Genomic DNA, 15796 nt, shown 5'->3' on the forward strand with positions numbered 1-15796 from the left:
CTCTGCCAAATTTCTCAGTTCTTCGCTTGATATAATTAATACAAATGTCCAATATAACGGAATTCGTTAGCTCATAAATGTGATTATAACAGACTGCTGTTTATTAATGTCGGGCCGACTGCCCACAGACACAGGTCTATTTGATTTAAAGTCGGCAGCAGCACGGAGTCTCTGGACTTATTTTATTTGGAATATAATGACTGTATACGCAAAAGTAGCCTAGCTTTAAGTTAAAATATTATAAATCTACATGCCTTGAGGATGTCATTCTTTATATAGCCTGTTGTTTTTAAGCTCAATAAACTCTGACCGGAATTTCTCTCATTTGACCGGTAGATAAAAATCTACCGGACCCTGAGACCGGCAACAATTTTTTCTAACGGAAACCCTGACACAGACACTGTGTTAAAAAGGTGAAGCAGCGCCTGAGATAACTTAGGAAATGCAGAGTATCAGGGAAGATACTCCAGTCCTTCTACTCTGGGGCTGTGGAGAGCATCCTGACTTGGAACATCACTGCCTGGTTTGGCAACTGCACTGCCCAGGACAGGAAGGCCCTACAGAGAGTGGTGCGCTCAGCAGAGCGGACTACGGGTATTGCACTACCACCCCTGCAGGACTTATATAACAGGAGGTGCAAATCCAGAGCCTGCAGAATAATGAAGGACCCTCACCACCCCAACAACAGCCTGTTCAAGCTGCTGCGGTCAGGCAAGTGCCTCTGCATACATGCAGCAAGAACAGAGAGACTCAGGCTCAGCTTCTTCCCTTAGGCCACACACACACACACACACACACACACACACACACACACACACACACACACACACACACACACACACACACACACACACACACACACCACACATCCTCACTTGCACTCTCTCGCACACAAACACACTGTAGGCCAAAAAGAAATGTATGTGACGAATAAATCTCTTGAATCTTGAAATAATAGTCTCCATGACATGTGAATAATAGTCTCTGTTAACACTTTAACTGCCGGAAGACGCTTTTTGGCGTCCTTCCCCGCCATGCTCAAGTTGCCGAAGACGCCGTAACTCGTCTTTGATATCAATATTTCAAAAATCTGTGATCGGAATCATATTTCCTTTCCGGGGCCCTGAGACACAAGTGTGATCTCCTCTCAATCCTCTAGTGGTTCAAGACCGCCATCTGGTGGCCGATCGGCAGATCGAAAAAACGGATGTTACCTTTAACCCGGCAGGACTCACTCCATATGTGGTCCGGGCACTCGCTAGTGTTAGAGAGACTCAGTCTTCACACAGTGAACATCGATCGCTGCAAATAACTCGAAAAAACAACATGATTTGGACGTATATATTATTATACAACCTGGAAATGGACCGGATATTTCTATATCTCATAATAGGAAAATGTCTGTTCCACGCTCATCGCCCAACGGCGCGAGGAAGATACGGTAAGATTCAGCGTTATTTTTCAATGTGTACGATACTAACTGCTATGATGAACATTTGACCCACATTAGATGAATGGTATAACGCTGCCCACGGAATTATAAACGCCCCCTCGGCCATCCGGTCAACATCAGATTACATGTAGTAACTTCCAGAAGTCCGTCCAGTTGGATTTTTTTATATCGCGCCGATTGCTATCAAACTGTATTTGATCATCAATATAATGCATTTGGGGCTATAAATCACGTTCTGGAGAAAGCTGCAGAAAGTGATGAAAACATACTTATACTTTAGATCATATTTTAGTATGAATATGTGAATGAAAAAGTTTAACGTTCATACACCCTGAACAATACATATAGGACATTGAATGGGCCCTAATAATGGCAATTTAGCAATAGAATTTAAAAAGTTATAGCCCTGCAAAGAAGGGGAACTTCTACATAGACAAATAGAGCTGGCAACCTATGGTATATCATGAATTTAGCCTTAGGCAATCAAAGTGTTAATATTAATCTAATACTATCAATACTTGTAATTTGTATTGCAGCATTACATGCATTTCATGAACATGGAATTGATTACAATATACACTTTTCCCCCTTTGTATTGTACATAAGGTCACATCATAGATCTCTAGATATGTTAGATATGTTACAGATCTACGCCTTCCTTCCTAAAGTAGAATAAAATAAAGTGCACCAACACATATATATATATACTGTATAAACTCTTAATTGACCTTTCTGGTTATATAAAGGTTAAATAGAAACCTAAAAACGGAATATACCTTTACCACAAGCGAAAGGAAAAAAAGGCTGAATAAGTAATGGTGTTTTTTCGTTTCAACATCACAGCTCTGCCAGGAGGCACTGAGTGCGGCGGGGAGGTGGCACCCAGGACGTTCAAGAGGAAAAAAACAACTCCCCGCTCTCTCTCTCTCTCTCGACTAATTCACATTACGTCGCTTCACGTCGCTCATGAAGGAAATCACATAATAATGTAATAATGACATCTTCCTAAAGCAATAAAGGCTCTGTTTCCTTTGGGCTGCGGTGTCTTTGTAGCACGACGACAAGAGATAAATCTGCTTTAACCCTTTCACTAGCACACTACAGAAGGTTGACCGTCTGTAGTGGTGTAGTGAAAAGGTTAACCTTCTGTAAAGTGGTAGTGAAAGGGGTAACCCTTTGTCGCGTGGAGGTGAAAGGACCTTCTGTATCGTCGCAGTGAAATGTTTAACCCTTTGCTAGTGTGGTAGTGAAAGGGTTAAACAAGGGGGGAGACAAGAGGTGAAACACATGTTGCATTGCTACACGTTCAGATATATGACAACGTTAAATCTCCATCACATGCAGCGTCTCACATCTTCCCCTGCGTTCGCCCAGGATACACTCTGTGGAGGCAAAAGGTCAACGCGGCTATGGAAGGATCAGACTTTGTATCAACTGTACAGAGGTCTAAACGGTACTGTATACACTGCTTTGATGTCAGGAGAGAATGACGGCGCTCAGCCTTGACTTTCACTTGCCTCACGCCGGCCCTCTCGCCCGCCTAGCCCCCGTGATTCAGTAACACTTTAGACTCAACTTCTCGTGCTTCGTCCAAATTACTTCATGGTTCATTTAAGGGCAGACTAATCGACTTTTATGACATTTTGAGTGGAACAAAATACTCTTAATCACATTAGTGGGCTTGTCTATTTCAATGAGAGTTTGAACTGGTAACTTTTCTGGTTTGAGTAAGTGTCTAAAGGAAATTCAGCTTTTTGTGGCGATTTACTCAATAAGAAAATAACAGTAAATTTCGCAGAGTAAATTTTACTCAAACTGTGTACATTTTACTCAAACTGAGTAAAATTTTACTCAGTTTGAGTCAAATGTACTCAGTTTGAGTAAAATTTACTCTGCGAAATTTACTGTATAGGTAGGCTATTTTCATCGATTGTTTGGAATGCCTGTTTTTCCTCCATGTGGGAAATTGCTAAACAATGGTCGCTATGTGCTGATATATGAGAAACACATCAACAACAATTGAATAGATGGACATCTTATTGCTGGAGCTTGTAAACAAGTCACAGAGGAACAGCATCCTCCTGCTCCTATCTACTCTTCTGCTGCACAGAGATCAGGCTTTTTGTGGTTACGAAGTGGTTATCGGCAAGGAAACTATAAAAGAAGGAAGGGTCATCACATCACTGTGTAGCGTGTGAATGCATATCTGTGCCAAGTGTGAAATCCTTCAGTTCGGCCGACATTGAGGCCTTGTCCAGACTAAAACGATTTTGATCTTTTTCGTTTTTGTTTCGTTTTCATTTAAAAAAAAAAGGTTTCCGTAAAAACGAAAACGTCTCAAGATAATAAGTGCGTGCCACAAATTTACAAAATAAATGTCTTTCCTGTTTTTCGCTCTTTTATTTTGAAAACCGACCGGAAGTGTTGTCGATCGTTGTTTTCGATAACTTGTGTGTCCGTTTCTGTGCTTTTGAGCTGACGCTAGTTTTCAACTGATAGGAGAGACACACACCGCGGGCCGCGGCGCGAGTGCAGCTTCACAGGCAGCCGGTGATGAGGAGGAGGAAGAGCTGTGGATTTTAATCGGCAGGAGAGAGAGAGCTCAAAGCCGTATATAATATAATAGCCCGGTGGTGCGGTCGGAGGCAGCTCAAACTACCTGTGTTGTAATAAATGTATTTATTGATGTTTAACTTGTCCGTGTGTGTGTCCAGTCCTTTCGACTAGCAAACGCTGTCTGTATTTAACGTTACCTCAGGATACCACTGTCTTATTGTATTTAGTTGGTTAGTTGGTTAGCTATTTAGCTAATGTTGTTAGCATTGGATAGCATCAACGCTAGCTGGCTACAGCTCAGCACCATGCCATGGGGATACTATTTACTAAATTATGGAGGCCTTTTAATCGTCAAGGTAAGAGAGGATTTGTCATGATCAATTGAAGGGGTATGCTATGGAACAGTTTGCCGCAAAAGCCCGATCAGGCTCAATAGCTTCTGCACCACGAGCGCAACTACTCTGTACGATGCCATTGTTGTTGTGATGTTGGCTGAGAGTTTGCGCATGCGGGGTAAGGGAGCGGTGGGCCAACGCGTCATCGGTTCAGGAGAAGCTGCGTATCGCTTTTAAAGATGGTGACGCAACGGGGGGCGTCTTCAGGCGTCTTCAGAATTGCGCACTCTGGAAGCTGGTATCAAAAAGTACCGTCTTCAGGCTGCCAGAACGCAGTTCCGTGTGGCAGAACGATGCAAACGATCAAATACTTTGCCTAAAACGACCAAAATAATTTTAGTGTGGACATGGCCTGAGTTGGATGTCAGAATCATCTGCAATTTGTTGTATTGTTAACGAGGTAATGTATTGTAAAATTGTGTGCGTCTTTTGGATCTACTTTCAGTATCACCTCTAAATGAGTTCCTTTCCGCTATAAAGTCAAAGGCCAAGTGCCTATGGAAAGACTCAAGTCTGGTTTCCTAAACTATGATTCGGGACTCAGGTCGTGGGCTTTCCTCTGTTAGGTCCTCATATGACAATGGCAGTAATATGCATGTGATGTGTTTCAAGAGTAGAGTAGGATAGTTTAGAATAGATAGAATATAATCTGTAATGTCCTCAAACTGATTCTGAGCCCCACTTGGTATTGCACTTTGTTTACATTTTCTGTTTTTGTCTGATGTATGGGTTGGGATTTAGTAACTTATTATAGATTTCTCCAGACCTCTCTTGGCAGAGCTGGAGGTGTGGCCAGCAGTATAGCAGCCCCTCCCCCCTATACCCACTCAGCACCAATCCACACATCAGACCAAAAACAAAACATGTAAACAAGGTGCAATACTGGCTGTCCTGGCAAGATCTGGAGCGGAGGGCACAAGACCGAAGAGGATGGAGGAGCTTTGTCGATGGCCTATGTTCCTTTGGGAATTTAAAGGCCTAAGTAAGTAAGTAAGTAAGTAAAGTAAGTGAGTAAGTAAGTAAGTAAGTAAGTAAGTAAGTAAGTAAGTAAGTAAGTAAGTAAGTAAGTAAGTAAGTAAGTAAGTAAGTAAGTAAGTAAGTAAGTAAGTAAGTAAGTAAGTAAGTAAGTAAGTAAGTAAGTAAGTAAGTAAGGTGCAATACAGAGTGGGGCTCTTTTAGAAGAAGTCGCTGTTTGACAGCAGTTCAGAGTCTACTTTTAACCCTTTAATCGCCAAGGACGAGTTACCACGTCATTCTCCGCCATGCGTAATCTGCCAATGACGCCGTAAGGCGTCTTTGAGATCAATATTTCAAAAATCTGTGATGGCAATCATATTTTACCCACGGAGTCTTGAGATCTCCTGTTGATCTCCTCTCAACTCTCCAACGGTTCAAGAGCGCCATCTGGTGGCCGATCGGCGGATCGCCCAAACAGGAAGTGACGCGCCGGAAGTGGTGCTCGCCCATATTTCGTCCGGGCACTCGCTATCGTTAGCGGGACTCCATCTTGATACACTGGACATCGATCGGTTGCAAATAACTCGATAAACAACATAATCTGGACGTATATATTATTATACAACCTGGAAATGGATCACATCCCATAATCGCGAACGTTCTGCTCCACGCTGACCACCCAACGGTCAGAGGAAGCTGCGTTAAGTTTTAGCGTGTTTGAATATTATGATCCATATAAACTGCTGTGATCTATGTATCGCCCATACTACATAAATGATTTAACGTCGGCCACGGACTTATAAACCCCCCCCCCCCCCCTCCGGTCACCAGCAGATGATGAGGCATGACGCTTAGGACCTTGCACAATTGAAAGTTTTAATATGACGTCAATCGGTATCAAACTACATTTGATGATGTAATATATGTATTTAGGGCTATAAATCACGTTCTGCAGAATGCTGCAGAAAACGATAAAAACATATTTATACTTTAGACCGTATTTTAGTATGAATATGTGAATGAAAAAGTAGAACGTTGCTACATCCTAAACGATAGATACTTGACGTTGAATGGGCCATAGTAATGTCAATTTAGCAATACAATTTAAAAAGTTATAGCCCTGCAAAGAAGGGGAACATCTCCATAGACTTACAGTGGTGGCAGAGAGGGGTATAAGATCAGAATAATCCCTGGCAGATAAAGGGTTAAAGTAAAGTTTAGTATAGTTAAATAAGTATTACATTATTTAAATGAAATAATAATAATAATCATTTTAAAAATGTATTCTGATTACATGTTTGTTTGAAGTTTGAATGAATTCCATATCACTTTGAATTAGTTCAAACTTGAACTCATTTTGATGAATAAAAAACATGAATTTGAGAATTTCATCAAAGGATTTTAAAGTATTTCATCCACACATTTGAATGCTGATAAGACATCGGGGTGTGCCACATAACTGTCCATTAAATCATTAGACTTGTCTGCTTCAAAAAGGGGTTTTAAGTCAAACCGATGCTGCTGCCTAATTCCCCTTTGTATTCTGTTAACGTTAGCAATTCATGATGATTAGTATAGACACTAATTTCTCTCTCATTTACACCATTACTCTTGTCCACCAGGGGATTACATTCATTTACATTTAGTAATTTAGCTGACACTCTTATCCAAAGTGACTTACAAGTTCTGTACAACAAGTCAGCAAGAAGGGTACAACTCTGACAACTAAGGGTAAGTGATATTGTTCATCAAACAGTGTTGAACATGAGTGTTACACTCTGAGTGCATAGTAGTATAGACATATTAGCATAGTAGGTAGTAGTTAGGGATGAATTATAATTATGAATGAAGGATGAATAATACTAATAAAATAAATTAAAAGGGTTCAGGTAAAGTAAGATACACAAATAAATAAGTTAGTTAAGGGTGTTCAGCTCTATTGTTTGTCAGTTTCTTCGTTGATAGTTGTAAAAATGGTTGCCAGGTCATATGGAATGTTTTAAGGGAGCCTTTCCGAGAAAATCTCTCTCAAGCCAAATGCAGTGCAGTGTCTCGTGAATCCATCTATTCTTAGTAGGTGGAGCGTATCAACTAGGGCTGACCCCTATTAATCGATTAGTCGACTAATCGGTCGAAAGGAGCCGTAGTCAACTGGCCAACCTCTTAGTCGAATATAATAATAAAAAAAAGAATTATATATATATATATATATTTTTATCATTCTTTCCAAAAGAAAAGAGGCCTAGAAGCGTGGCTAACGCTAATGGCACGCATACCAGAGGCTAACTGCCTACGAAAACAGGCACAGAGGCACTGAAAGAGGATTTCACCCATCTAATGAACACACTAGACTAGACAAATATCAAGATGTATCCATCAGTGGACCAATTGCATGCTTTTGCAGAGGACATGAAGCCTTCAGTCGACTCCTTCAGACATTAAGCACCCCCCACAGCCCAAATGGAATGATAAAAAAATATATATATATATATATATATTTTTTTTTTTTTTTAAGTCGACCAAATGTTGGCCAATCCTAGTCGACCATCCAAATCCTTAGTCGGGGACAGCCCTAGTATCAACAGTATAGACTTTTGACTGTAATTTTGGGGTCATTGAACAAAAATAGTGATGCACGATATATCGGCCGCCGATATAATATCGGCCGATATGGCCGTTTTTTTACACATCGGTATCGGTCCGATATCAAGATAGGGCCGATATTATAAAAAAAAAAAAAAAATCTTTTTACATGTTTTGGCCTTAAATAGTTTCAAAATATCAGTAATTTCTGAAAATAAGTTACAAAAGTAAAGAAAAGTATGCGTTTTGGAAAATAGCTCTTTATTTGATTATCATAAAATCAGCAAATCAGCAAATCAAGTCAATTTGCTGTGATTTCTGGCACGTTAGACGTGTGTCTTGGTATCGGATTTTAGTTTTGCGGAAATTCTCCGATACGATATTGGATTTTGGCTTGGTGTCGGACTGATATCTGATAACAGTATCGTATTGGTGCCTCCCTAATCCTTCATGCCAAGGACCCTCAAATAAGACACATTAGGTCATGGAATTTGTCCCAATAACCGATCATCTAGGGCTGCTCGATTATAGAAAAAAATTATCTAAATTACGATTATTTAGATTGATTTAAAGCAGAATCACGATTATTTAACACAATTACTTGTTGATTATCATGAGTTTATTGAACTTTAACACTGGTGTTTCTTTTTAACACAAGGACTTTTAACTTTAAATACAAGGAAAACAAGAAATAAATGAAAATAAATAAATAAGTGAAAAAATACATTAAAGAAAATTAATAATAAAAAAAATTATAATATATATCAAATAATTTATTAATTCATGGCCATCAGGAGCACTGGGAGTTTTGCTGGTGGACTGGCCTGCTAAGTGGCACGATAGTGAAGATGAGTTGGCGGTCCTCTCATATAGGCCTGGTGGCTGTGGTCTTGAACGTGTTATGGAAAAAGATATCACATGTTTCATCCTAATGCAACACTGCACCGCTCACTCAGAGTCAGCCAAGACTCTCAGTTTTAAAAGGGACCTGACTGGTGCTATATTTCAGCCTATATTTCATCCTGTATTTCATGCTATATTTCTCTGGACCTGACTGTAGACAGTGGAGAGAATGAAACATTTGATTAGGGCTGTCAAAGTTAATGCTTTAACTTTGGAGATAAATTAAAATTATTTAAAGCGTTAAAAAAATGTAATCTATCTTAATCTATGGAGTGAAACATTTTCAACGTTCTGAACTTTCAGCAGTATCTTTGCTTGTTCTTGTTTTTGCATTGACTCACGCACCTTTTTGAAAATCATGACATGAAGATGGAACACATTTCTGTTGTTAATATGATTTATATTACTGGTAGTTCATACAAGTGTGTGTTCATTCCATGATTTTACTCCAGTAAATATCTGTTACAAGCTTCGGTCTTAAGTAGAAAAATGCGATTTTTAATCTAGATTAATCTAGATTAATTACAAAAAATGGTGAGATTAATTAGTCAAATTTCTTTTATCTATTTTGACAGCACTAATATATATATATATATATATATATATATATATATATATATATATATATATATATATATATATATATATATATAAATTAAGATGAGTCAATTTGTATATATGAAAATATAGAACATAGTTTATTATTTATATATAAATATTTGAATACTCTGCAAATAAAATTAAATACTTTGATCATAACAGTAGTAGACCTTTTATTGGGAGTAGCGAACCATTCTACATTAATATATACAGTATAAGCTTATGATATATATCATGTTCTCTGACCACAAGCCTCTCTAAACCCTTACTGTACCTTAACCCATACGCCTGAAAACTTGACCGTAAAACCAGCAACATTCCCAGTGAGAGAGCTGGACGGAATGGCTGAAAAGGAAAAGGAAAGTGTAAACAGTAGCGCCGCCGACGTGGACGACGCTGCTGCCTGGAGGTGTTTCCATGACGCTCTCTCTTTGAAGTGTCTGAACAATAAACCTGACCCTCTGTAAAAAGGCTCCAAATCAGGAGCCGGGGCCTCTCGGCATCAAACGCACACCTGTCTGGCTTTTTCTGGGAGAACCACACAGACCTCAGGTTTGTTTTTAAAACCCAGTTGCTTTCATGTTCTTTGATCCTAAATCCATCCCCAGAACCCGCGCTATCTAACGCCTGGCGTGTCTCTGGCTTCTCTCCATAATTAGGAACAGTTTAGTAAGTCAGGAGAGCAGAATTATACTACAACTCAGATACCGTCTATAAGTCATGGAGAGTCTCCAAACGGACGTTCTGGACCACGTTCTGGATTCTCATGCCATTTCAAAACTCTTAACTTAACCTATAAACCTAACTCTTACTTTAACCCTAACTTGGCTGTTTTTTTTTTTTAACCTAAGATCAAACCAACCGATTAATCGCCTAACACAGTATTGATCAACTGATCAACGACCAAGCCAAACGACTAATAGACTAATGGATAAAGAAGAGGCAGCCCTAAGCTAGAGGTGAAGACTTGATCCAGAAGGTCTACTGGCGACGCCCCCTTTAATATTTATAGTAGTTATTTTGATGACTCTTGACCCTAAAGCTTGACCCTGGTGTCTACAAAGACACAGCAGGACTCGCTGCGTCTGGGAACCGAACACACACCTGCCACTAGAATAACTACCACACACACACACACACACACACACACACACACACACACACACACACACACACACACACACATACAATCAGCACACACACACAATCAGCACACACAAGCACACTTAAATTAGTTATGCAGTAAAATAATTTACTTAATACAAAAGTAAGCCCTCTCTTTTCTTCATACAAGCACAATTATAAAGCTTCTCTCTCCCTCTCTCACACCCATCCACTCACCCTCACACACACGCACGCACGCAAGCTAGTGTGAAGCTGTCCATCTCAGTGGCCTTGAACACAATGTGTCATTATCAGTCACTGTTCTGTACACGTCTTTTATATGGCTCAAAAGCAAGCAAGTGCACATGTACACACACAGTCACAAATCTACTCATTGGAATGTCTTTCATATGGTTTACAAAGAAGCCAAATGCACACACACAGTAATAACAAGCCACTTTTCTGTCAATGGACTTGTTTGTCATTGCTTGCACTGTCAACATGGGTCAATGAGACAACACTTCAAAGTGTGTATGGGTGTGTGTGTGTGTGTGTGTGTGTGTGTGTGTGTGTGTGTGTGTGTGTGTGTGTGTGTGTGTGTGTGTGTGTGTGTGTGTGTGTGTGTGCGAGAGGAGACAGGTGACGGAGATCTTGACAGAACACGGGTTCCACACCTCCTACTCTCCCATCATGCGTTATGTGTCACAGTGTGAACCTACTGTACATCCCAGTGACATCACACAGGCTGTCACTGCGCTACAGGGTGAGTGTGTGTGTGTGTGTGTGAGACCGTTCTTGTCACATTTTCCAGGAAATCGCTTCATCATAGTGACACTTCCTCATCTCTCTCTCTGAGGTAACATACACAGTGTCATGTTCTCTCTCCCTCTCTCTCTCTCTCTCTCTCTCTCTCTCTCTCTCTCTCTCTCTCTCTCTCTCTCTCTCTCTCTTTCTCCTATTTTGTTCCAAAATTACATTGTTGGTCTTTCTCTCTCCCTCTCCCGTCTGCACCCCCCTCCCCCTCTTTCCTCCCCCTCCCCCTCTCCCTAACATGCTGTCAGGCACATAACTGGTGGCACCGCACCAGTGTGTGGAGAGAGAGAGAGAGAGAGAGAGAGAGAGAGAGAGAGAGAGAGAGAGAGAGAGAGAGAGAGAACATGACACGTGTATGTTACCTCACCCCTCCCTCTCTCTCCTTCCCTCTGACAGACAGAGACAGGTGTACCTCCCTCTCTCCCCCCTCCCTCTCTCCCCCTCCTCCTCTAGCCTATTTACCTTTAGTAGAGAGTACAAAGTGAATCACTGCTGTATATCTAAGCATACACACACACACACACACACATACAAATCAAATCAAATGTATTTTGTAAGGCTGACAACACACGTTAATGTCCCCATGGGCCGGACAACGTCTTCTTTAAACAAGTCAAGAAGAAACATCACAATAAGTCAAGAACAAAACAATTATTATTTATTTTAAAATAAATGCTAAATAAATAAATGACAGACTCCCAGTCATACCCCACGCGAAGGTAAGGAAAAACTCACTAAAACCTAGCAATAGGAAAAAATGCACCACAGGCAATGTGGAGGAGAGAAACCTTAGAAGGGCCGTTCAAAGGGGGATCTCTCTTCTTAGATGTCGGTGATAGCAGTGTTGCAATAAAACAGGCGAGACAGTTGGTAAGCATGCACTCATGTGTAATGAAACACAGATAAGTGCATGCAATAGCAACTGAAACATTTTGAAAGATTAAAGATAGAGCTGATAGTGATAGCAACTGAACATTTGAATACACACACACACACATACACACACACATACACACACACACACACACATACACACATACATACACACACATACATATGCACACACACACACACACATACACACACACACATACACACGCACATACATATGCACATACATATGCACACACACACATGATGAATAAGCACATGTCACAAATAATATGATAATATGTGCGCGCAAACACACTCACATGCACGTACACATACACACACACGCGCACGTACACATACACACTCACATGCACGTACACATACACACCAGGGCAGGACATTGTTCTCGTGGCAACAGAATCCTTGTTCAAAGACACAATCTGTAATGCTGCCAAACGGCAACCTCTATAAGCATTTAGTCATTTAGTAAGAGTTTAGTCATTTAGTAAGAGTTTAGTCATTTAGTAAGAGTTTAGTCATTTATTAAGAGTTTAGTCATTTATTATACTGTGAGGTTCTGCAGACCTCGCTTGGTATGGAGAGGTGTTATGGAGAGGTGTTATGGAGAGGCATTATGGAGAGGCGTTATGGAGAAGCGTTATGGAGGCGTTATGGAGAGGCATTATGGAGAGGTGTTATGGAGAGGCATTATGGAGAGGCATTATGGAGAGGTGTTATGGAGGCGTTATGGAGAGGCATTATGGAGAGGTGTTTATGGAGAGGCATTATGGAGAGGCGTTATGGAGAGGTGTTATGGAGAGGGCATTATGGAGAGGCATTATGGAGAGGCGTTATGGAGAGGCGTTATGGAGGCGTTATGGAGAGGCACCATAAACAGGCATTACACTGTCCTCTTTCACTGTCCTCTCTCTCTCTCTCTCCCTCCCCCTTGTTATGTTATCCATCTATAACCACCCGCCCCCCTGCGGACGGGTGTCCCCCAGGGCTCGGTCATAGGACCCCTTCTCTTCTCCCTCTACACTAAATCACTGGGTAACATTATAACGTCTCATGGCTTCTCATATCATTGTTATGCCGATGATACTCAACTCTTCCTCTCCTCCCCTCCAGATATCCACGTCTCTGAGCGGATCTCAGCCTGTCTGTCCGACATCTTCGCCTGGATGACGACCAACCACCTCAAACTGAACCTTATCAAAACAGAATTGCTCCACCTGCCGGCCAAATCCTCCCCCCTGGCCGACCTCTCCATCACAGTCGAGAATGCAGCTGTGACCGCGTCCCCGACCGCCAAGAACCTTGGTGTTGTCCTCGACGACCAGTTGAACTTCTCTGCTCACATCCCGCGACAACCAGAACCTGCAGATTCCTCCTGAGCAACGTCAGAAAGATCCGCCCCTTCCTGACAAAAGAAGCCACCCAACTCCTCGTCCAATCAACAGTCATCTCCCGCCTCGACTCTGCAACGCACTGCTAGCTGGCCTCCCGGCCACTGCCACCAAGCCTCTTCAACTCATTCAAAATGCAGCGGCCCGCCTGATCTCAAACCTACCGAAGTCGGCCCATGTCACCCCACTTCTTAGGGACCTGCACTGGCTTCCCATTGCTGCACGTATCCGCTTCAAGGCCCTCGACCTAGCATACCGTGCGGCAAAGGGAACCTCCGCCTCCCGCCTACCTCCGGTCAATGGTCTCTAACTACACACCCTCAAGACCCCTACGCTCTGCATCTTCTGGCCGCCTCAGACCTACTCCTATCCAAGCTCCGGGAGGGTCATCAAAGAGAAGCCGCCTATTCTCAGTCCTTGCCCCACAATGGTGGAATGAACTACCCACCCCAGTTAGGACAGCCGAATCCCGTCCAATCTTCGCCGTCGACTAAAGACGCACTTCTTCAACCATTATCTGAAATAATGAAAAAAATTAAAAATTAAAAAAATCTAACCCTAACTAACCTTACTGTCATGCACATGTCCTAATAAACTAACCTACACTGTAGCACTCAACACTTTGATGAACATTGTTACTCAGCTGATAGAGTTGTACCCTTCCTGATGACCTGTCATACAGAACTTGTAATCGCTTTGGATAAAAGCGTCAGCTAAATGACTAAATGTAAATGTAAATCTATCTCTCTTCCCATCCCTTTGTTCTGTGTAGGAGGTTTGCTGATGGCAAATAATCTTCAGATTAGCCGTCTCTCTATCGCTCTCTCTCTCTCTCTCTATCGCTCTCTCTCCCTCTCTCTCTCTCTATGTCTCTCTATGGCCCCGTCCACATGAACGCTGTTTTAATATAACCATGATTGTATGTGCGCAGTTGCACTGTTCGGCCATTGAGCCGTATTGTATTGTACCCATTCTGCAATGTGTTAAATAACGTTTGCATCCATTTCATATCGGTAACGTTACCACATTACGTTAGCATTTAAGCTATATACTATACATGGATATAGCCATTCACATTAGCATGTAGCTAACAACACCGGCGGTCTTTTGTGAGACTAAACTATCCGCTCTTGGTGGTAAATTGTGTTGCTGATGGTTTTGTTTCATCAACAAAATGAGAGGCAGAACACACAGTGAATGTATCGTTTGTTTATTGCAGTTTCTTTCTTTGCTGAAAATATATGTTCCGTTGGCAAAATTATCAATAGGGTCCAGCTATGTTTCTAAACAGGAAGTTCTTCATCTTCTTCAGTGAATTAATGGCAGATCGCAACCACAGGAAGTTTAGTGAGCGTTCAGCCTTTTCTGATTGGTTGAAATGGCCTTCATGTCTGAACAACATCGCCGCCTACTGTTTTGGCATTGTACTAAATGTATCGGTTGCTGGGTTCCCAGCTCTGCCGTGAGTACGCAGTTATACACGGTTGTTCACCTGTGTTCACCGTGTGGACGGAGTTTTATTTTTTCAAACTTCGGTCATATTAAATCCAAACACTCGTGTGGACAGGGCCTATGTCTCTCTATATCCCTCTATCCTTTAGATTAGGATGAATATTGTACAAATATAGTTCCCCCTTTTGAAAGATTGTAACAAATAGGTGCCCACCCTAGAATTCAGTGAGATCAAATATCCCCCCTCTTGTTATAGGTGATCACCCCCAGGCTACTGGTTCGTGGTCTCAGAAATAGAATGAATAGAACCTCCGTATTCAAATCAATGACTTCTCCAGCCTTCCTGCGATGCACCGACACCATGATACACCAGAAGATGTGCTTTCTATGTACCCCGGCTCTGTGGGACCAGCTCTTCAGGCTAATAGCCAGATGACTTCTCTATTAAAGCTGGATTAGCTGCTAATGCTTAACATACACATGGGAGGTGTTCCATAATGACATGTCTGGCTCTACAGCACACAGATGTGAGAAGATGTTTTGGGTCATTTAAAAAAAAAAATGTGGATGGGGTACAAATTATTCTAAAACCTTCACATATTTTAATGATCATTTTTAAAATACCAGGGATTGTATACAGTAGGCCATATACAGATGGATGAACATTGGTCATACTAGACAGTAAAAACTGTTTTTAT

The 15796-nt window shown here is 41.4% G+C and overlaps 1 protein-coding gene across 1 annotated transcript in view; it reads right to left on the reverse strand.

Annotated features, from left to right (window-relative positions):
* Positions 1-15796, reverse strand: part of LOC311248627 (neuropilin-2-like) — a gene marked incomplete at both ends in the record, with an annotated part of 102502 nt that overhangs the window by 42454 nt on the left and 44252 nt on the right. The window lies entirely within an intron of this gene.

The sequence above is a fragment of the Notolepis coatsorum genome (genome assembly GCF_963971535.1).
Source record: "Notolepis coatsorum genome assembly, contig: SCAFFOLD_604, whole genome shotgun sequence".
NCBI lineage: Eukaryota > Metazoa > Chordata > Actinopteri > Aulopiformes > Paralepididae > Notolepis > Notolepis coatsorum.